Consider the following 24,269-nt stretch of genomic DNA (forward strand, 5'->3'; position numbering starts at 1 on the left):
GTGAGGCTGCGGACTAGGGTTTCATGAGCTGTATGTATCTGAAAGCAGCGTAACAGCCTGAGGATCTGTACGTTAAGATAGATATAAAGTATACATACACACAGGATTTTAAAGCTTTAACCCTTAAAGACCCAAACAGCCTGCAGCAACCAAAACCGTCTACTGATATACAGTATTTAATACCTGTTGATCCACCATCCTATCAATACATGTAAATATTTGAAGTGAAATGCAGTTTTTAGTCCTTTCAGTCATCAGATGTGATCCATGTGTACGCTCAGAGTCTCCGTAGTGAACATGGAAACACTGTTATATCTTCTGCAACATTAATGCACCAGTAAAACCCATGGAGTTTGACAAATGACAGTGAATAGACGCTTGTTTTTTTCCATTGCTGAAAAAGTCCCTTTGTCTTCAATTTTCTCTGTTTTGATCTGTTAACCTTTGAATTTACACTGAGCTTTTATCAACATTTATAAGATCAGTGAATTAAATATAAGAAAACACCTGATTTACATGGAAAAATGCAAAATACAGGGGATAGTATTATAATAAATAGTGAATAAATAACTTAAGAAAGGTTAAATAGAGAAAAATATCATTTAGAAGTTGCCACAAAGCTTCACTGGGGGATTTTGTTCTTTTTTTTCTCTTCTGTACATCTTTTGGTGATTACAAAATGATAGCAGTGAAGGTATTTATAACAACCTCCTCTTCAGCGCCTCATTGCTGAATTAACCTGACTGCCACGTGGGTAAATTTAGATTTCTATTGCAACAGAATTGGCCACAAACACTATCATGCCCATGATAGCCTAACATGATTTGGCGATAATGTCCAACTTGGCAGATGGTGACATGGCTCATAATAACAGCGTATAGCTCACTGTCTGACTAATATCATCTTGCGAAAAAAGACAAAAAAAAAAACAAAAAAAAAAAAACAGAGGATCCCATTTTGCCATTTTTTGTTGGAGTTACTTATTCTATTTGAACATGTAGCCCCTGAGCTGTTGCGCTTCAGAGAGGATTTTTATTGCAACATAGTGTTTAGAGACATCGTCTGCCTAGGTAGCAGCACATAGAGTAGAATTACTATGTTTCAGGGTCGAAGTCAAACTGTTTCTGTTGCTTCGTAACTCGCAGTGTGCTGTAAACATAAGACAAAACAAAAAGACATCCTGCACTCTGATTTGACATCACCCTCATAGTTTTATGCACTGTACTATATGTGTATATTTGAGCCTTTATTGTCATGCTCTGTTTTTTTTTCCTTCATACTCTTCTCGTCTGTCTTTGATTTTACTTCTGTCATCTCCTTGGTTTCCCTTCAAACACTCTCCGCTGACTGTCGTTTTATGATCTTATGTTGATGGCTTACCGCTATTCCCAGTATTATCACCCTCAGTACTTTCTCTCTGCTTTATTCTTTCTGTTATCTCTGTCTTCTCCTGTTATTTTCCCAGTTCATCTCCTGTCCAATTTAACCTGCTTCGCCACCAAATATTGTTTCTCTTTTTATTGGCCCAGGCTTATTGTCCTGTTACCTCCAGCAACAGGCCTGTTTTATAACACTGAGACCAAAGGTGTGAGCTAGACATTGATTGTTCTGGTGGTGAGAGCAAAATGTTATGGATTTTCACTTGTATTCATGGGTGTGATTACAGCAGCAACTTCATGTTTTCATTAGGTGTGAAAAGAAAGTCATCCATCACAGAACTACAGTGGAACACAAAACCTAACTACAGTTACTGGATTTACTAAGTAACTCATATTTAATAGTGCAAATGAAAACTCTATTATAAAGCAGACATGTAATTGATACTGCTTTACTCCTTGCTAACTTGTATCTTAATTAGGGCTGTCAAAATTAATGCGTTAACACGGATTAATCCATCATCATGATTAACCTGATTAAAAAAATTCAACGCAATTCACCCATCTGCAGTGAAGAATGACTGAATGTCACTGCTAAACATATTTCAGGCAGTTTGTCCGACCAGAGTTACCGTCCTGTATGTGCAAATCGGCAGTTAATCCAGTAGTGACAGGCAGCAGAACCAACCAATAAAGACAGAAGATGCTAAACAGCACGTTGGCCCTGTGGATGTAAATATGAGGACAAAAAAAACCAAAATGGAACAGTTGACAAACATAAAGTATTATTCACACTCTGCAGGAAGGAGTTTTCTTTTCACCAAAGAACTTCCATCTTAAAATACCACATTAACACGAAGCATACTTTGGTTGGGGATTACGCTAGCACTTTGGCTAACATGTCGCCCAACTTGTGACAAATACGTTAAGTGCATATTCCCTTCTTTCTTGAGTCTGTTTATGCAAAATGAAATGCAATTAATATAGATTAAACACTAGAAAAGTACTTTGAGAGCGCAGACCTCCGCCAAGCCAGATCAATGCCCCCCCACCCCCACCCCCGATCACCACCAAAATTTAATCATTTGTTCTTAGTGCCAGTATCAACATTTCCTGAAATGTTCATCCAAATTCATCAATAACTTTTTGAGTTATCTTGCACACAGACAGACAGAAAAACCAACGCCGGCAAAAACATAACCTCCTTGGCGGAGGTAATAATGTGCAGACACTTGAAAATTCTCGGCCTGACTTATCAGGTCCACTACTACCCCCAGTGGCCTGACTTATTAGCATATGCCAAAGTTTTTGGGACGGACGGATGACCAACTGATGACAATACCCTGTGTCCAGTGTGGCCGAGGGTAAAAATGAATATTTAATGATGATTAATCGAAATTAATCCACAGCAACCAGCTGTGATTAAGAAGTTTAATCATTTGATAAACTAATCTTAATACAAAGCCTGTGTTTTTGTGTGAACATAGACATTGCAAAAAGGAATTGCTTTAGTTCCACAGCATCTTTTTTATGGTCGTTATTTTTAATGTTTTTTTTTTAAATAATCTTGAACGCAGAAGCTGATTTTTGTGCATTTACAACTTCTTTTTAATTGGCATATACACACTATGCATTGTTGGTAGAAACATGTTTAATTCCTTATTAAGCGTACAGTGAGATAATGATTAATTAAACTGAACTATAATTAAGATTAATTGTATTTGATTGATAGAAGACATTGTGTAATTATATGTATTTCTTGGTCTGTGGTAGTAGCCGTCTGATGAACTCCTTAGGGATAACTGTACACATAATTCCAGTAATCAATTCTTTTCAAGATATATGGACTTATTTGTGACTTGGATCTTCAGAAGACAGGAGACTGAGTCAGTAATGACTTAATGTGGCTATTAAAATGTACATTTTGGTCCATCACTAAAGCAGGATTTCTGGTGTTGGATATCCCTGGTGTTGAGCTTTTAAGCCATAACAACTAAAACCACATGTGCACTGACCTTTAATCATTCCGATTTGGCACCGAAACCCAGGCTTTGGGTTTAATCCTCATTTAACTGGAAGTCCAGTTACTTATTTACCGACTACCTGTTTGAAACTATACTCAGCTATATGATATAAATGTGTGTGTCATCTGCATAATTATAGCAAGATATTTTGTTCTTTTAAATAATGAATCATATGCTAGTGTGAGGATGTAGAGGTTGAATAATAGAGGAGAAAGGAGCATTGGGGAAGTCGATGCATCATTTCTGCACGCTCGAATGTATATTACATTATACAACAGATTAAAAGACAGAGGAGGGGCCACGAACTCCAAACCAGATGAGCACACAGGCAGCATGTATGCAGTTCTGCTAATATTAAAAGTGTCTGTTGTGGTAAATGTGTTCACACGTCTGTGGAGACATGGATATAAGTGAAGTTTTCATCACTTTGCTTATTTTCTTGTTCTCTGATATCCTTTTTTTGCACAGCACTGTGTTATTGCTTGTTTCTATAGCTCTCAACATCTTAGACAACCTGCATCCATCATCAAACAACCATACTTAAAATCACTCCAAAAGGGAAAAAAAAAAAAAACACTGAGAAAAGAAAGTAGAAATGAAAGAAAAAGTTACTAACCTTGATTATGTTTAGAGATGTGGTGGTTTAGAACAGTAGAAGCCCATCCTCTAAAGCTCATTTTGGTTTCTGCTTCTGCTTGACCCGATTTGTATACACAGAATTTAAAATTATGTCTGTGTTTCTGCATCTTGTTATTACTAAAATAGCCCCTTTGGTGAAACTACACTAACTCAGTGGAGTGTATTATTTTTGTTACTACGCATTAAAATCCACCTACTGGTTCACCTTTAGAGAGGATGATACCGGTGGCAGAAATGATTTGTTAGCATCACCTGGAAGTTGAATATGGCTACAGTGGTCTCATAAATGTAGTAATGGAACCTTCTGCTGTAAGTAGAACCGTAACACAGATGCACAGCATGTCTGTCTTTTGTTATTAGGAGAAAACAGGTTGGAGCTCAAGTGATTTGTTGGCTGTAACGGTGCAAATAGACCGTTTCAATTCCACTGTGTCAAATAACAATTGTAGATCTATATAGAGTCAGTGCAGAACAGGTTTGTCGATGAGTAGAAGGTGCGAAGTATTCATAATTATTGAGTAATAGAATAGCAGTAGTTGTTAGACCTGGTGTGTTTTTGCCATAGAAAAAAAGATCATAATACATATATATAGCATGTATAAATATAGGATTTTACTGAATGAATGAATCCAGAGTCTGTCTATGGGTTTACATTGTGATTAATACAAAAAAAAAAAAAGGAATCCATGAACACAGTCAATAATTCTGAAGTTTACTGAACGAAATAAATTAAAAAAGTGTGCAAAATAATCAAAACAATGATATTACCTTCATAAACAAACAAAGGGAGACAAAGAAAGGTAAAAAAAAAAAAAAAAGTCACATTTCTACTTCCTAACCCACCAACATTACCGACTTACTACAGTATATCTGGGGTGTGTGTAAGAAAATAAACAATATATACTTACAAAGAAACAAACACGAACAATATCTTATTCTTTAATACGTACATGAAATTAAATGTCATACATGTAAATAATGAATCCATTCTTAAAATTCAGACCAAACAAATGATTTTCCAAATGAATTAAATATGTAAATGAATTTTTACAGTGGCAAATCCTTACATACTTATGACATCAAATGTGAAATTTTAATCTCTGAAGCTCATTTAAGCTCCTACAGTAAATACAGAGCAGTGAACAGGAGAGGGAAATTCATTTAGAGTGATTCACTAGTTTACACAGCAAACCTGAACCCTGAGTGGAAAGTAATTCAAAGCAGGGTTAATTTTGGATATTCACTAAAGACAGCTTTAAAATCTGAATTATAAACCGGGTTATGTTTGACAAAGCAACAGCTGTTCTGGATCACAAGGAGTGTAGATGATCGGCTCAGTGGGACAAAGCAGCTGGGTGATCCACTAAATACATCATTTATGATTAGTGATTCAGCAAGATCTGCTTTGGCCATAAAAAGTGCAATTTATCCTCCAAAAAATACTGTACAGGAATGTATAAAAGGTGACAAATCCAGCTCTTCATTAAGGTCAATTGTTCGGAGCGTTCAATGTCTCCCCGTAAAAGAGTGTTTTCATTATAACGTTTCTTCAAGGAGAAGGAGGTGCGTTTCAGGGAGAACTCTGAATGAAGTAATGCTATGATTCTTCTCTGTAGAGTATAAATTATAGTATGATTATGTATATTTTCTTTTCAGGTAAAAAATGCATGCGCAAGTAATAAGAGGCAGTTGTCGCTTTTCCATTGATCCTCAAATTGTGTGAGTATAACTTGCGCATAAAAAGTTGCCTAATGGAAAAAACACTTTTGCCAAAACTTGTTTTTCAATTAAAAGTTTTTGCGCTGGCAAGAGGTGGTTTTTTTGTGTAGCACAAATTATATATCATGCTAAACTGCAATGGAAAGATTTATTTTCTGCAACTAGAGTACGTGAATTAAAAAAAAAAAAAAAAAAAAAAAAAAAAGGATGTTGACGGACATTACAGCAAGCAAAGAAGAGTTTTAAAAGAAACATGGCGTAATATGTGTGGACACACCAGGAAATTGAATCATTTTTTAATTTAGTATGAGATAGAGGGGTAATATGTAATAATAATGAATATATCTGTAAATCAACACCATATTTATGTTTGTCGCCCTGTTTATGGAATGACTTCTGTCATTTTGCGATAATAAATGAACAAATCATCGCATTTGTGATTTAATGAAAAAACCGACATTACGCACTTCTGTTTTTTCAACATTTCATGAATATCGGTAAAGTTTTGCGCACATGTCTAATGGTAAAGCCACTACTGTTAACTTCACTCAACTTTATTCATGAAATATCTTAAAGCTGCATATGATGATCACCAATTTTTCATCAAATCTGTAAAACCCCAGTGAAAGCCTAACTATCACGAATCTGTTAGTCTTTTCGTGATTACGCACCTGAATCACTTCCCTCACAGTGAACAACTTTGAAGTGTACTCAATCACAAACATGACATTTGTTTACATACCAAACCGAAACTTCAACGAAACGCTTTTTTTTTGTTTTTTCCCCCTCTCGGGATTCCACACAGCCCGAGTAGGAAGAAACAATGAAACCATTTCCGTGTTTGTTGCCACTCCGGCCATACTGTGGCAGCATGGAATTCCGAAAAAAAAAAAAAAGGAGTGGCTGTTTCATTTAGTTTTCAGTTTGGTAGGTAAACAAATGGAGTGTTTGTGATGGAGTACACTTCGAAGTTGTTCACTGTGAGGGAAGTGATTCAGGTGTGTAATCATGGAAAGACTAACAGATTCGTGATACTTAGGCTACCACTAGAGTTTTACAGATTTGATGAAAAATTGGTGACGAACATCATACGCAGCTTTAAATACAAACATGTCAAAAATATACAACTCATTAGATGACACTGATATAACATTCCTCAATCCTAAAAACATGCTGAAAATTGCTCAAATTTTAAATATAAAACTAAAATATTGTGGCAAATCATAAAAAAAGATTAAAAAGATGTGTCTGTATTTCAGAGCCCGCTATTCTACTATCCAGAGGCAATGTGTTCCACAGCTTAAGGGCAAACAGAGGCCAGCCTCACCTTTTTTTATAGGATACAGAATAATTATAAGGGAAAGAAGTGGTAGATCTGAGAGATCTAGCAGCAACATAAAATGAAAGATCTCTGAAGTATGGAGGAGCAAGACTATTTAAAGCTTTATAAACAAGTAAAAGAACTTAAAAATCAATTGAAAAAGTGACAGGGGGTCCAGCAGCATCTTAAGGAGTGAAGTAATGTGATTGAATTTCTCAGTTTTAGTTAAGACTTTCCACAGCAGGATTCTGAACTAGCTGCAGTTTTCATTAGATTTTTTTTTAGGAAACAGCTGCCGATAAAAGCATGAATGAGTTAAAGGTGAAGTGTGTCATCGTTCCAGATCATCACCTCTATCAGTGTGAGGTGGGATGTTAATCTGCCAAGATCCAGCCCTCTGCCTGTATTTACGTTTTTACTCTTTTTTTTTTGCTGTGTCACGATGTTTCCTGAGGGTTTGAACTTTGGCGTTGTTTGCACCTCCAGTCGATAACAAGAACATCATGTGAAGGTGGAATTATACAGAAATGAAGCTGCTCCTCTCACTTCACTAATCATAGAAGGCCTGAACTTCTGCCAGAAGCAAAACAGACATCTCTACCTGTATCAGATATAACAAGTTGCATTTCTATAAACTTATTTATTACACATTTTGCTCTGGAACATGTTTATAAAGGGTTGCAGGGCTTACATTTGTAAAAAAGTAGATACATCTCAAAGTAATACGAACACCTTTTTGTACAAACTGTAATATTCCCAGATATTCTGACAAAGTGTGAGAACATGTCTGGCCTCGTCAGTACAAACTATCTGTTTTTCTACCAAATTATCCCTCTGCCTCATCTGTGAAAAAAATACATCACAGCCAGTTTAGACAGAAATACTCTGCTTCTTTTTAGAGCCATGTGTAACATAACCTACAGTGCCACCTGTGTACCGGTGTAACAACACAGTGCAGATTATTTATCCCATCTATGTTTATGGAAATGCCCATAGGTATGCAATTTTGAAGAAATTTGTTACAAATTCACTTGACATGATATGGAACAGTTTTATAGATCTGAGAAGGGAGAAAGGATGTGCCTCAGAGTTTTGCAATGGTGAGGACACATGAATGTATGCTTTAGAGCAAAACTGATGGAAAAACAATCTGAAAATAAGTGGTGCCAGGCACGACAAACCCCACCCCTCGCACTTATTGTAGCTTATTCTGGCATCAATCCAGCTGATGTCAGTATATCAATTGCCTCTATATATGTGGCAAGTTTGAAGTAAACTGAAACAAAATTGATGTTTTATATCGAGAGTTGATATTTTGCAAATTGTAAGTAAATGGGAGAAGAAAAAAAATTTTTAAAACTCATTAAAAAATGTAACTTTGACCAACTTTTTCCAAAATGTAATCACATCTATTCTGAGTCACAAGCAATCTATTAACCCAATTTGGTATGAATTCAATCAATGGTTTTACTGCTACAGACATTTGAAATTTCCCCCATTATAAGTAAATGGGAAAAAAAAAAAAAATAATAATAAGATTTTTTTTTAAAATTATTAAAAAAAAAAAAAAAAAAAAAAAAAAAGAAACTTTGACCTACTTGTCCCAAAATGTAATGACATCTATTCTGGGCCACTGGCAATTAGTAATTCAAATTTGGTATGAAATCAACCAATAGTTTTGCTGCTACAAACATGTGAAATTTCGCCCATTATTAGTAAATGACAAAAAAAAAAAAAAAGATTCTAAAAATTCATAGAACATTTGAACTTTAACCTTCTTTTCCCAAAATTCAATGAGGTATTTTCTGGGTCACTGGCAATCTATAAACCCAATTTGGTATGAATTCCACCAATTTTGCTGCTAGATTGTTAACAAACAACAAACCAAACCAAAAACAATACCCTTTGCCTCCCCTTTGGGGGGCGGGGTAATAATGTTTATTTTTCTACTACATTACTATTTTTCCCACTATTAGTGCTCACTCTCTCCATTCACTTGACTATAAATCTTTCCAAGATGGGCAAAGTTACTACTATAAACCAGACATGTTACATACTTTGTCTATAAATGGGGTCTGACCTCAGTAATACAGTATTTTTGAGATTAAAAATGTTTTGCTAATATTTTTAAAATGAGACTTAAAATTTTAAATCAGAATCAATAATCGCTTTCAAGTTTGTGATTTATTGATTTATATTTTCATCTATTTGCCACCAAGTACTGAGTGCATTTTCTCTACTTGCTGCCTTTAAAAGATTAAAATTATGATTAATTTAGTCTCTGTGGCGGTGGAGGTTTTGGTTTTGTTCAAGGACACCAACACGTTGAATTGCACAAAAGGGCGACAGCTTCATCACATTTACCTGAAAATGATAAAATATTAAAACCCAAGAACTCACTTGAAACGAAAGCATAAAAGTCTTATTTTTCACCAATCCTCATTTAGTTTCAGTAAAGCCGATTTGCTGATGTGTCTTGTCAGTAGCTACAAAACCACCATAATTTGGAAGCAAAAGATGAAAGTCCTTTATCTTCACCCATCCCATCCTAGCAATTTTGAACTTTTCGGGTTTGCTTACCGTGAGAGAATGGCCACCGCTCTTCACCTCTGTCGGTATAATTCTATCGCTGTGGGACTATGTGTGTGTAACTGTATGTTCTCGTGCAAAAGATTTCCAGCAGCAGTGTGATAAATATCTTAATCCCTTATAATTACATCGGATCACACACTTATACACACACACACACACACACGAACTGAACCTCTCAGGTAAACTCCTTATACACTTCCTGATAATTACCTTGTCTATCAAACAAATGAGATCAGAGAGCACGAAGAAGGTAAAAATGAGCAAGAAATAGGAGAGGAGAGGAGAGGGAGGAGCCGGAGAGGTGGGAGGACGCCGGAGGAGTCTGGTGACGGCGAATGGAGAGACAGGTGAGAGTTTGAGTGATTGGAGCAGGAGAGGAGATGGAAAAGCGGGTGTTGTGTTTGAATGCAGACTGTCACTTCTTCTCTCCTCTGTGCTCACTTTGTTCCCGACTGTTCCCTCCACCGCCGCCGTTTCATACTCTCACTTTCACTCCTCCACCCTGCTGTCATGGTTCCTTTAGCTTGCTTTGTACCTGCACTTGTCAAACATAATCTTCCACCTTTGCCTCTTTCTCAGCACCGCATCATCTGAATAGCTGTCATTACAACCAACACATCTATCTCCCCTATACATTAACTTTCTCAAACAACCCCTCCTGCCTCTTTTCCTCTTCTGTGGTCTCCCTCATCGCTCTCTTCACTTGTGTGCTGATTTTAGCTATCACTGTCACCTTCCTATCCTCACTTCTTTTCTCAGCTTCCATCTCATTTTCCCCACTTTCATGCTTCAGAGAGAACAGAAAACTATTTAATGACATATAATGTTGAGATCGATCCAGATCCCATGTCACCTCTCCTCGTTTCTGTCTCCTCTTATATTCTTCTCTATTACAGCTATGGTAATGGTAATTCATTAGAAAGCATACACTAAGGGCACAAACCAAATGTATCAGAGGAAAATGTAATTGTATCGTGTATCATTAGTTTATGTCTCATAACTAGAGGAATTACAGCGAGTTACATCTAAACTCACTAATCAGATAAAATATATAAACTGCTTTCTGCTGTATTTTGTACTGAAAAGACCAATGCCATTTTGTCTGATGGTAATAAATAGATTTTTGGCCTTTTGCAATTTCATCTTTTTACTTCAAGTATGAGTGTCAGCCTTTCATTACCATTCTCTCTTCTATTATCCCATTATGTCATTATTGTTGTTTTAAGCTGCATTAACTGACACCACTGACACATTACTGCCTTGTTAAGTTGTTCTGGCTAATGAGTTAGCAATTATTGTTATACATCCAACACACACAGGCAGACCTATAATTCGATTACACAACTAACAACCTGAAATTGTGATGATGAATTCGTATTCTCCTTTTAGCTGTATCTCTACTGGACCTTCACATCCATGCGAAACGTAGGTTTGTCATGTAGTGTTGGTTGGTAAGAATATAGCAGGGTCAGGATGAGGAATCATTAAGTTAAATATTGGTTTTTGAACAGCTATTATGAAACTGAAGAATTATTTCATTATTCTTTATCATTTCATTATTGTCAAGTGAGGGATTATTTTACTATTGCTTACTAAGGCCTTATGTCCTAATATATTTAGGAAAACCTGTCATTTAGGAATTTCTCAAAGACAGGAAACATCTGTAAACACAAGGTGACCTTTACCCTTTCAGTTAGAACCGTGCCTACAGACAATACATACACACATTTAACAGTATAGACTTACTCCTGTTTAGTTCTCAGCGCTGAGTAGATACTCTTACGTGTGACCAGATTAAATTTTGTAAATTGAGAACAAGGTGCTTCCTGAACCCGTCTTTGAAGCTTTCAATCAACGAACACATATGAGAATCTAACAAAGCCCACACTTTGCATTTTGGTCATCTCTGTATTGATGCCAAATGTGACAATACTTGGACAAATTGGCGGAGATGTGGGATGGCATGAGATCAAGGCCATGTGTGAGGAGTCAGGGGTTAGCCGAAGCTGAATGGTAGCTTGCTGACTTTGTACAAGGGTAAACTTCATCAAGAATTTAATGAAGTTGAGTTGTCTGCCAGTGAAGCAAGATGTCATCCAGACCTGTCAATAAAAGCCTGGAAAAGCAGAAATCGAAGCTTCCTATTTGACCTGAGATCTGATTAATGGAGGAAAGATTATAGATCGACCACCAGATCATGTATTAGTGTGTCTAAACAAAATGAATGAAAACCATACGACTCTCCCCCCTCTCTGTGATGTGTGCTGGTTGGCCAAGCCTTGCGGCCCTCTTTGTTTGCCCCTGGTCCTTGAATGGAGTGCAGTTGCATGTCTGTGTTCTTCACCTCAGTCTCTTTGCCTTGTTCTGATGCAGTCACTCTGTCACAGCAGATTAATGTGAACAGCTGATGTTGTGTGGATTTGTTGCTGATATTATTTGGGCGAATGTGGTGTATGGTATTCTGTTCATGCTTTCTTTTCTTATATTCATCATTTAATAGGTCTTATACATTATATTTTATTGTAGTTTTGTTTGTTTTGTTTTTTTTTCCCTCTCTCTCTCTCTTCTGCCCAGTTTACTCAGTTGTGGTTGTAGTTACTGTTCCCATTATAATTATCACTATGGTCGTTACTGTTTGTACCATTAATACTTTCTTGTGAGGGTCTTTGCCACCTTCTTCTTTCTTGCACTCTCCCCTTCACCACCACCCCCACATGTCAGGTCCGGCATCAAAATGTGGTTCAACAAAACTCATAATAGAGACAGTAGAAAATCAAGGGGAGCTTCATATACTTTATGAAGTTTCCCTTAGCAAAGCAAATTTGTTCAGCACCAAAAGGCAGCCATACTACCATTCTGCTGTTAGGACGCTGGACAAGACAAGTTAGGAAAATAAAAAATAAATAAATAAAAAAAAGACAACCATATGACTCCTGGAAAAAAATATATGTAACCAGGTTTAAGTTGGATAAAATGTACACAAAACCCTTTAATTCATTTTTGTAGTATTGGACAGTAGATGGAGTAGTCAAACATCTCTGAGGGTTCAAGGGTTAACTGGGAATTACATAGCATCCATGTTGTTTTGCAGGTTTCTTCTGAGTGGGGACAACTGTGAGGATTCTTTGTAGCCATGTTAGAGGAGAAGTGAGCCATCTGAGCTGTAGCTCTGTGAGAAGTCAGTAAGAATGTGTACCAAAAACCATGGAATGTTAGGCTACAGGAAAATGTTCTACTATTAAGTGACTTAACACAGTTTAGTTTTGTATTGGCTTGTTTTATTTGTGTAGTTAGTTTTCCATTGTCATTTGTCCCTTGCACTGCTAAATATTGCAATTGTATAATATTTTGGTTGTGAGGGGAAAAAAAACATCCAGCAGTAGAAAGTTTATTTTATTTTTCTTATCTTATGGGCTGCAATGTCTTCAAGTGTGGAGAATTAAACAGCCCCACCCCCCTTTTTTTTTTTTTTTTTTTAAAGTGTTATGGGCCAATGTATTTGTCTTCATATAAAGTCAAAGTTTTTACAAAGTTCTGTCACAGGGGAGGTTAGAACCTAAATGCAACACACATGAGTGGGAGTACATTTAGTGTCATTATTTATCTAAACCCACAGTAGGGGGAACAGATGGAGAGGAGTGATTCCAGGTGAGGAGAGGTAGACAGGTAATCGGGAGACAAGCAATGAATCGTGGACGAGATATGAGGATAGGCAGACTGACCGGGAGACAGGCGATGTGGCGTGGAACCGGGATGGAGGAGAGGCAGATGGGAGACGTAGTCCAGGGTAACAGGCAGGTTTGCCGGGGGAGGGGAGTAGAGCGACATGGTCCAAGGCCAGGCAGAGGTCCGAAACAGGAACAAGAGAAAGGAACAGCACAGGAGTGTCTAGCAGGTACTGAACTACAATCTGGTAAAGAACTGAGGGCAGAGGAGGGAATATATTCTGTCAGCCTGATGAGCTGCAGGTGTGTACACAGGTGAACAGAGTTGGCTGATGAGGTGGGTGTGGCTGAGTGAGGGAGGGAGCAGACAGGTGGACAGGGATTGGCTGAAAGGTGTGGCACAGTGAGGGAGAGAACAGCAGCAGAGAGTCCAGGTGAAAACAATGATAATAATGAGGTGACAGGGTCAGAAAGTAAATGGCAGAGAAACAAACTGTAGTCGCTTTTTCACTGGATATCCGCGCAAAACTTTACCGATATTTACTAAATGTCTAAAAAACAGGAGTCCGTAATGTCACTTTTCCTATTAAATCACAAATGCGATGATTTGTTAATTTATTATCGCAAGATGACACAAGAAGTTATTCTATAAACATGGCGACGAACGTAAATATGGTGCTGATTTACAGATATATTCATTATTATTATATATTACCCCTCTGTCTCGTACTAAATGAACCCTTTCATGCATACTGGTCACTACAGTGGACAATTATTCTACAGCTGTTCTCTTATATATTCATGGATTTTATTGTTTCAGTTCCATATCAGCCAACACAGTGGACGCCTATGCATCATCCTATACATTGTAATTCATACCATCACTGTAACTTTGCTGTTCTTGATAAAGCTGATCTGCAGTGACAGGTTTGAGTGTAAATCAATTGCTTGTTATTGTTAATAGACTGTAATTAACCATTTTTCTTAAACAAAAAGTTTTTTTTGCATATTATCTCCATAAAGTGAGTAATAACTAATATTAGAGTATGTTAAAATGTGACAAAACACCAGATTAGCAGCATTTAAAAAATGTATTTCCTAGGTTTCACTCAGTATATCAGTAAATACATGTTTCTTTGCTTCAAAAATTAAATGCATGATGCCCAGCTGAGTGGATATTTTTGCAACTCCATGAAAAATAGGTTCATAAAAAAAAAATTTCAATCGCATTGTTTTTTTTCAAGCCTAAAGAGGAATAAAAACACTCAAAAATCTCAATTAGGGTCAAAACATGTTATTCAAAATCTCTCTGAAGAGACATTTTAGAAACAATTTGACCCACATTTTTATTTTTAAATTCATTTTTGCTTTAATTGGACCCCAAGGGATTATCCAAAACAAGGAGCTACTTTATATTGAAATAAATGTTGGAATGGCAGTCAATTAAAGTTCGCTCTCTGACGGGACATTACTGTGTTTTGACCCATTAAGGTTCTCATAATTCATGCATGAAAGGGTTAAAAAATGATTGGGTTTCCTGGTGTGTCCACACATACCGTGACATGTTCTTCCCCTTCCTCACTTGTTGTAACGTATGTCAACATCCGTTTTTTTAAATCACCTGACTCTAGTTGCAAAAAAAGGTCTTTCCATTGCAGTTTTGCATGATATACCATTTGTGCTATGCCTGAAAAATCACTTCTTGTTAGCGCAAAAACTTTTAATCAAAAATGAGACTTTTGGCAAAATTGACGTTTTTCCATTTGGTAAATTTTTATGCGCAAGTTGAGGGTCAATGGAAAAGTGACTTGTGACAAGTTCAATCTAAGTCTATGGGAACCATGATTTTTGAACCCAACGCCCAGTGGAAATCAGCAGTGCTAAAACTTTAAGACACTTCTGATGCCTGTGTCCCTTGGGATCAAGTCCATTTATTTGTGAGTTTGTCATCTGCAGTAGAAACGTACAGATAATTTAGCAGAATTTGGCTGAAGTTTTCCCCCTCAGATAAAAATTGACAGTTGTTTTTTTGGAGACTAAAATAACACTGTATGCTGCATCAGCTGATAGTTTACATAATTGTTCTGTTAGCTTAGCTCTATTTTTTACTCAGAAACAGCCACAGTGAAACCACAAATTGTCTTTTTTTTTTTTTTTTTTCGCTGTTTGGATTGTCAATAGCTGCATTACAGATCTGTTTGGGATTGTCCAAATAAGGTCAGAACTGTCACAGTTTAGGCCAAACCATTGATCCACAAACTGCAAACTTAACGAATAATATCTCATAATAACTTTATATTTTCATAAACCTCTTAATCAAACTCACCCATGTAGACAAAACTATATGATTTCAGCATCAAACTCCATCCTTTTCATTTAAAGGTGTGTCCAGTGGTGAAAACAACAACAGTGCTTGTAGCTTTTATCCCTTTGTCACTTTAATTGATTGTAAAAGTTGTTTCTTATTGGTACTCTTCCCATTTTATCACTTTCTGTCACTTTGGTCAAGGGCTTTGTGGCATTAGTTTTCCTCATCATAGGAGAGTGACAGAGTAACTCACTACTTCCTCTAGTGGTCACATGTCCATTAGACTGTATGAATAGATTCACTTCCTGTCTCTCCAAGCCGAGACATTAAAGACAATACATCAGCATTCTAATGATAATTTTAGGTCATTTTTAAATATCTCAAAATCAGTGACGTGCAGTCAGAGGAGGCAGAGCCTCCCTTGTCAATCTTGAAAAGAAAAAAAACTTGACTATAAAATATAATAAATGTTGATAGTTGTCAGCTGGTATGTCCTATAAACTCATTTTCCGTTCGAATCCAATATTGTTATTATTATTATTATTTTTTTTTTTGTCAATTAGAATAGCAGAATTTCCGCATGCTCCGTTCAAATACAGGGAGGAGATGCATTGTGAGGCAGCGCTGTGCTGTGCCTCCAGGAGAACTGTCTGCTCCCCTCATGAACTCTGCTGGTACCCGATGAAAATATTGTGTCGCTGTCCCTCTGTATATCGCAGTTAAAATGCTTTCAAACACTCTGATTATATGCTCTATCCTTCCATAATCTGCATAACGTATGGAATGTATTTCTGTAATGTGTTTAGGCTCGCAGATTAATCATAAAACCGCAGTGAAAAAGTCACTAGGGGAGGCAAACAGTACCCCTGCCTCATGATAGATGGCGCCTGTGAGTCCACAGATTCATGCGCTTATAATCTTCTTTGTTCTTTTTTATACACTTTAATTCACCAGGATCGGCGCATGGACTTCATGTACAAATAAAGGTAAGACCATAAACTGTTTTTATTTTTAGTTTGAAATGGCACTTTTTTAAGGTTTCCTGTTGAGTTCCTGCCAGTCTACCTATGCTGACTTGATGCAGAGCCCATATACCCAGGCCATTCCTTTTGCTCACTCTCTCTATTCCAGTTTCTCAGGCCACCATATATTTGTAGATCTGGCTCTGAAAGAGTCAGTGCCTCCCCAGCCATGAACCCCACTGCACGTCACTGCTCAAAATAGAGATACAACATGTAGCCCCTTTAAGTGTTGTAGAAAATTAAGGGTTAAATATTTTAAAAATAAAAAAATAAAAATAACTTTTAAAACACCACAAATGCATTCCTTCAATGGATATAAAAAATAATATTCGAGCACAGCTGTTCATTGTGCATTTCAGCCTGATCAACATAGTGTACATGAGAGATTCATTATGGGTTGTGTGACAATAGCACTGTTCATTATTACTTGTTATTATTTGTTGTGTCAGTGTCATTAAAATCTGTGCCAGGCAATAAAAACAGAGTTGTGATAAACCCATTAGTCCAGCTGATACAGCACCTGTCACTTGGTAGAAAAGAGCGAATGTTACCTGCTGTGTCATTGGACAGATGTCAGTTGTTTGAGCCAGCTTCAGGAACAAGCCCGGTGATGGAAGCCCTATGTCAAAACAACGGTAGCACAGCAAGGTGCACATTTACATGATTTGTTGGCACTAAGGTTGTGTATAATGTTTTTCCACGGTAATCCCTTGAAAGCTCAAGAAACTACTGTGGCCTAGATTGTTAGAGAGTCGGCTTGTGATCAAAGGGTCGCCAGTTCAATTCCCTGGACTGGCGGAGAGTTGTCGGCTGATGTGCCCTTGAGCAAGGTACTTAACCCCCGTTTGCTCCCCGGGTACCTGATACGGGGAGTCCACGGCTCCGAGCATGCAGTGTGTGTGATGGATTAAAGGCAGAAGACAAATTTCAGTATGTGGTGCATGTTTACATGTGTGAACCCCTCCTGACAAAATAAAGAGTCTATTCCCTACTTTACATGGCATCTGGAGTCTGACTAGTAAATAATACTTATAGCAGAAACGCATGACATTTTTGATACAAAAACTATAATTTAGAAAAAAAAACTGTAGCAATGAGAAGCAACTCATATCCACACATTACACAGCTCACACCAGGGGTCATCAACTACATTTGTCCAAGGGCCAGAATTTTTCTCAGCAGACACAGTGAGGGACAGATGCTCTCATATAATAAAATAAAATTAATTATGAAATCTTAAGTAATATATTGTTATTTGATATTAGGGATGCATCGATACCAATATGAGTATCGGGCTTCAGCTCCAATACTCAGTGTGTGTGTACTCATATTCGTACTCGGAAAAGATATCCAATACAAATGCACCGATACCACTTATGGCCGTGTGACATTCACAGTTCAGTGCAGCAGGTACGCAGCAGTGGAATAATGTGTGGGGAGTGTGAAGAGTGTGGAGATTTTTCAAAATAAATGACGGTGACAAAAGTAACGCTGACTGCAAGGAACGTTAAAGACACAGACAGATACAGATGCAGCGTTCTGTCCGTCCTCTGCATACATTCCATCTGTTTTCCAGGTGCTGGCGGATGCATACCCAGACAGAGAATACCACCGGGAGTATGGAGTGGTGCAGACCGCCGCCAGCGGAAGTGAAAACGAAACTTATCACTCATTTCTCTTTTCTCTACCTGCTGAAGCTAAGCTTTTAAACCTTACTGCAATATTAGTATCACATTAGTGTTACCTCTGTCGTCCCCATGTTTGTTATTACTGACTTTCTTCCTCTTCTTCTTAAAAAACTTTACTCTTCTTTGTGGCATTTGTCCAGTATGGTTAATTCAGAGCGGCGCCCCCTGGTGGATTAATTGAGAAATGCTCATTCCAACACATTAAATGTCAGTAGCAGCACTTTTTTCCACTCAGACTAATGACAACAACAATAAAGTACATTTACAAAAGGAACTAAGAACTGGAATGGGATTATTAAGTACTCGTATCGGTACCGTATCGGCAAGTACTCAAATGTAAGTACTTGTACTCGTACTCGGTCTGGAAAAAAGTGGTATCGGTGCATCCCTATTTGATATATTATATTTCATTCCAAATGTAGTTATTTTAAGTTATTTTTAAGTCTTTGACAGTGTTGACTGACTCGTGCTACGGTACTGCAGTAAGCTAGTAAAGTAGTTATGAGCTATAAAAAATGGCGCTCTCAAAGAGGCTTAAGTGGAAAGTTGATGTAGAAAACTGCAGCTTTGATAAAGAATGGACTGATAAGTATGCATTCATAATTCAAGTTTTAGAAATGCTGTACCTGTGCACCTCATTTGCAACAAAACTGTTGCTGTCATCCAAGAATATAATCTGAAGCGTCACCACAATACAAAAAGCATGCAAGTTTCAAGGAGAACAGTCAGAGGCCCGTCAGAAAAGAATTGCTGCTTTGAAATGTCAGTACTCCCATGCCAGCGGAATCATAAACCGAACTTCTACCAAACAGGAGAGGGCAACAAGTGCATCTCTGCAGGTTGCCTGGGTACTCTCCAAGCATAACAAGCCATTTAGGCTGATGTTTTAAGGAGTGCATGGTGGCTGTTCTGGAGGAACAAATCTATGGACAAGATCAAACTTGATCTCTTCCATGCAGATTTGGTACTGGAGGAGGCTGCTACACTTTAGCACACTTAAGACAATGGATGAAAGCATGGTCACAGAGAAGATGAAGACATTTATCACACAGCTGAGAGAGAATTTCTCTGCCAGGTTTGATGACTTTGCCATTTCAAGGGATGTCATTGGATTTATGCGTGACCCATTCACTATTAGCCCAGGTGGAGAACTCTCTGCTAATGTGAGGAAGGTGATGCCGGTGGATGAGGCGGCTAATCAAAGAGAACTAACTGACATCCAGACTGCTGGGGACATGAAGGCTGCTGTCCGTGGTGCTGAAAGCTTGAGCAGCTTTTGGGTGGCGTGTCCCCAAGAGCATGACACACTGAAGACACCGGCCATGTATATGCTCACAATGTTCAGATCAACATACACATGTGAAGCTGCGTTCTCAAAAATGAACTCTATTAAAACACATGAGAGGAGCTGATTGTCACACCAGTCTTTGGAGGACTGCTCATAAGTAAGTCTGACCACTGTCAAGCCTGATGTTAAAAAGATAGCATCAGAGGAGAAATTCTACCATTAACCAAATGTTTCAGCATTGTGATTTTCATGGTTATACTTTATTTGCAATTGTTTCTTGGATCACAGGCTACTTTAATTTTTATTTATTTGTTGGATCACAGGCTACTTTAATTGGATGTAAAGAATAACATTCCTTCTGAGACCTGTCGCTTTTATTTTTCATTTGATTTGCTGATGTGCACGGCTTGCACTTACCATGCTCATCTGTAAAGTTGTCAACTGTTAATGAGACTGTTAATGAGGTTGTGTGCTAATGTGTGTTTGTGTGTGTGTTGGGGGGAGTCAAGCAAGGGTATTTGTCAAAAACCATAGATAAAATTAGCACTTCAAATAATAAAAGAAATGCTACATGAGTCTATTGTCATTTTTGTTTGAAGGCAGGCTTGTAACCATGGTGACTTTAACAAACACGAATGGCTGAGAACCACATTTCTATGAAGAGTTTCTGGCATGAATCTATATTTCGGTTGATTAGTCAGAAATATTTTCAGATCGACTAAATATTTAAATTACGTTGAGGTTGGTAACTGGGGTACGAGCAGGATAATGGCTGACACGGTTTCCTGTTATATGAAAATAATGAATGGGTGGAGGCTAAGAACTCCACGACACAAGTTCTTAGCCTCCACGCGTCTATTATTTACGTATAACAGGACCCCTCCAAGGCCGTTATCCCTTACACATACAGTACAGGCCAGAAGTTTGGACACACCTTCTCATTCTTCGCATTTTCTTTATTTTCATGACTATTTACATTGTAGATTCTCACTGAAGGCATTAAAACTATGAATGAACACATGTGGAATTATGTACTTAACAAAAAAGTGTGAAATAACTGAAAACATCTCTTATATTCTAGTTTCTTCAAAGTAGCCACCCTTAGCTCTGATGACTGCCTTGCACACCCTTGGCATTCTCTTGATGAGCATCAAGAGGTAGTCACCTGAATGGTTTTCACTTCATAGCTGTGCCTTGTCAGGGTTACTTAGTGGAATTTCTTGCCTTATTGATGGGGTTGGGACCATCAGTTGTGTTGTGCAGAAGTCAGGTTGATGCACAGCTGACAGCCCTATTGGACAACTGTTATAATGCATATTATGGCGAGAACCAATCAGCTAAGTAAAGACAAACGAGTGGCCATCATTACTTTAAGAAATAAAGGTCAGTCAGTCTAGAAAATTTCAAAAACTTTGAATGTGTCCCCAAGTGCAGTCGCAAAAACCATCAAGCGCTACAACGAAACTGGCTCACATGAGGACCGCCCCAGGAAAGGAAGACCAAGAGTCACCTCTGATGCTGAAGATAAGTTCATCTGAGTCACCAGCCTCAGAAATCGCAAATTAACAGCAGCTCAGATTAGAGACCAGATGAATACCACACAGAGCTCTAGCAGCAGACACATCTCTACAACAACTGTTAAGAGGAGACTGCGTGAATCAGGCCTTCATGGTCAAATAGCTGCTAGGAAACCACTGCTCAGGAGAGGCAACAAACAGAAGAGATTTATTTGGGCCAAGAAACCCAAGGAATGGACATTAGACCAGTGGAAATCTGTGCTTTGGTCTGATGAGTCCAAATTTCAGATCTTTGGATCCAACCGCCGTGTCTTTGTGCGACGCAGAAAAGGTGAACGGATGGATGCTACATGCCTGGTTCCCACCGTGAAGCATGGAGGGGGAGGTGTGATGGTGTGGGGGTGCTTTGCTGGTGACGCTGTTGGGGATTTATTCAAGATTGAAGGCAACCTGAATCAGCATGGCTACCACAGCATCCTGCAGCGACATGCCATTCCATCCGGTTTGCGTTTAGTTGGACCATCATTTCTGTTTCAACAGGACAATGACCCCAAACACACCTCCAGGCTGTGTGAGGGATATCTGACCAAGAAGGAGAGTGATGGAGTGCTGCGCCAGATGACCTGGCCTCCACAGTCACCGGACCTGAACCCAATCGAGATGGTTTGGTTGAGCTGGACCGCAGAGTGAAGGCAAAAGGGCCAACAAGTGCTAAGCATCTCTGGGAACTTCTTCAAGACTGTTAGGAAACCATTTCAGGTGACTACCTCTTGAAGCTCATCAAGAGAATGCCAAGAGTGTGCAAAACAGTCATCAGAGCTAAGGGTGGCTACTTTGAAGAAACTAGAATATAAGAGATGTTTTCAGTTATTTCACACTTTTTTGTTAAGTACATAATTCCACATGTGTTCATTCATAGTTTTGATGCCTTCAGTGAGAATCTACAATGAAAATAGTCATGAAAATAAAGAAAATGCAAAGAATGAGAAGGTGTGTCCAAACTTTTGGCCTGTACTGTATATCCCTGAATTTATTAATATACTGGGGGCCAGACATGGCCCGCAAACCGCCAGTTGACTTTCCCTGGCTTACACCAATATAATGTCGAAATGATCATTTAACTTTTACACATCAGCTTCTGTTGGCAGAGGGGAGAGCAATAATGTCTGACAAAAGGCCAAACATTTACTCACATGTTAAACTGCTTGTGATAATATGTTTCTGTTCACCTTCATAATGAATGACAACATGACATATTAAATGACATCATAATAAAGCCATTAAGTCTCCAGTATTTACTGATAGCGATGCTCACAGGATTTGCATGTCTGCTTTTAATGCAGTCGTTCTCAACCCGTTCCTCATTTTTCTTCTTTTTTTTTCTATTATACAAAAAGGTCACAGATTCCTGCAAGTTCTCAATATCACATATCAATATCAATTATGAGAACTTGTTGAAATTCAGCGAGGTTTTTATGCAGAAATATAGTATTCACATTTCTCATCTCCTGACTCGGACTGACTTAAAATATTACGGGGTTCTGTAGTTCTGTATCACACACCAAAGGATAGTCTTTGAATGGATTTCTTCACTTCATTTTTTATTAGATTCAGCTCCAGTACGAGTAGTTACAAAGTTGAGAAAGAAAGACAGAAAGTTGCTTGGACTCCTAGTGGCGACAGACATTGCATTTTAAACTAGCACTGGCATGGACTTATTATATTTCCTCTGATATGCATTAAAGAGGTCTTTGTCAACCATGTCTCCTTGGACAGAGGAGATGAGAGCAGAGGGCTGGTGCCTTGCAGTGGTTTGCACATATCTCATTTTCTTCCCAATGTGCTGAGGGTTTTTTTTTTTATCTTAAGTATTTAGCATATGCATATGAGTGGCCTCTTGTCGCACAGGGACTGAAAGCAACATAGACTGAATAAAAATACATTTCCGCTCAACAATATATTATCATTTGTGAGGGCATATAGATGTGCAAAATTCTGTATCTTCAATTTAGGATTAACCATGCCGTTATCTAGCTCAGTTGCATTCCAATTTTTTCTAGAAAGTGTTTTTTAATTATCCAGATGGAACAAATAATTTGCTAAATTCTTCCAAATTTGTGCATTAACTTTTAACTTCTTTTTTTATCTAATAGAAACTGCAGTATTTTGGCATCTGATAAGCATTCAAATGGATGATCTGTTACTCAAAGCCTTGTTGGATCGTATTTTATCATCTCATTCTAGAACCTGAAGGAACACATCTCAGCCAGCACTGCCACTTGTGTTCTTCTAAGCGCTTTTTTTTAGTCTCTGAACATCCCACTGTATGAAGCAGCATGCATTAAACAACACATACACAGGGGGAAAAAACACAAAATGCTCACAAAATGGGAAAATTAGTCATTTTTTCCACACACAGATTAACAGAAAGTCATACAACAGTTTTCACCAAAGTTGCTAGCTGTGCCCTGTCATAGGACAGACTTTGGCTGAGTGCAGAATGTAGCTTTAAAACACATATCACATGACCAGACAGACTCATCTTCTCTCTGGTTCTCTCTGTCATAACCATAGACTTTGATAAACACAAAGGAAACTTCCCTGCAGCTTTTCTTATTCTGTCCAAGTATGACACATATGCTAATTCACAATACACTAAAATTGTTGTTTGTGCATGTGTGTGTGTGTGTGTTTGTATATTATTTATTCATTTGTTCTGGCATATTGTTGTTTTATTTCTGAGCCTTTCATTATTTGTGGCCACAGACAGAGAAGAGGAACTGGCAGAATCACATCATCTGCACTAAAAAGAAATCTAGATTTTAGCAAAGATGTCAAAGGAATTTAAACCCCACCCCCCGAAGGGGAGCCAAGGGATATTGTTTTTGGTTCGGTTTGTTTCTTTGTTTGTTAGCACTCTAGCAGCAAAACTTTTGGTTGAATTCATACTAAATTAGGTTTATAGATTGCCAGTGACCCAGAATATATGTGATTACATTTTGGGAACAGTAGGTCAAAGTTCAAATTTTTTATGAATTTTCAAATCTTTTCTTTTCCCCATTTACTTATAATGGGCAAAATGTCAAATATCTGTAGCAGCAAAACTGTGG

Source organism: Sphaeramia orbicularis, chromosome 13 (assembly GCF_902148855.1).
Source record: "Sphaeramia orbicularis chromosome 13, fSphaOr1.1, whole genome shotgun sequence".
NCBI classification, from domain to species: domain Eukaryota; kingdom Metazoa; phylum Chordata; class Actinopteri; order Kurtiformes; family Apogonidae; genus Sphaeramia; species Sphaeramia orbicularis.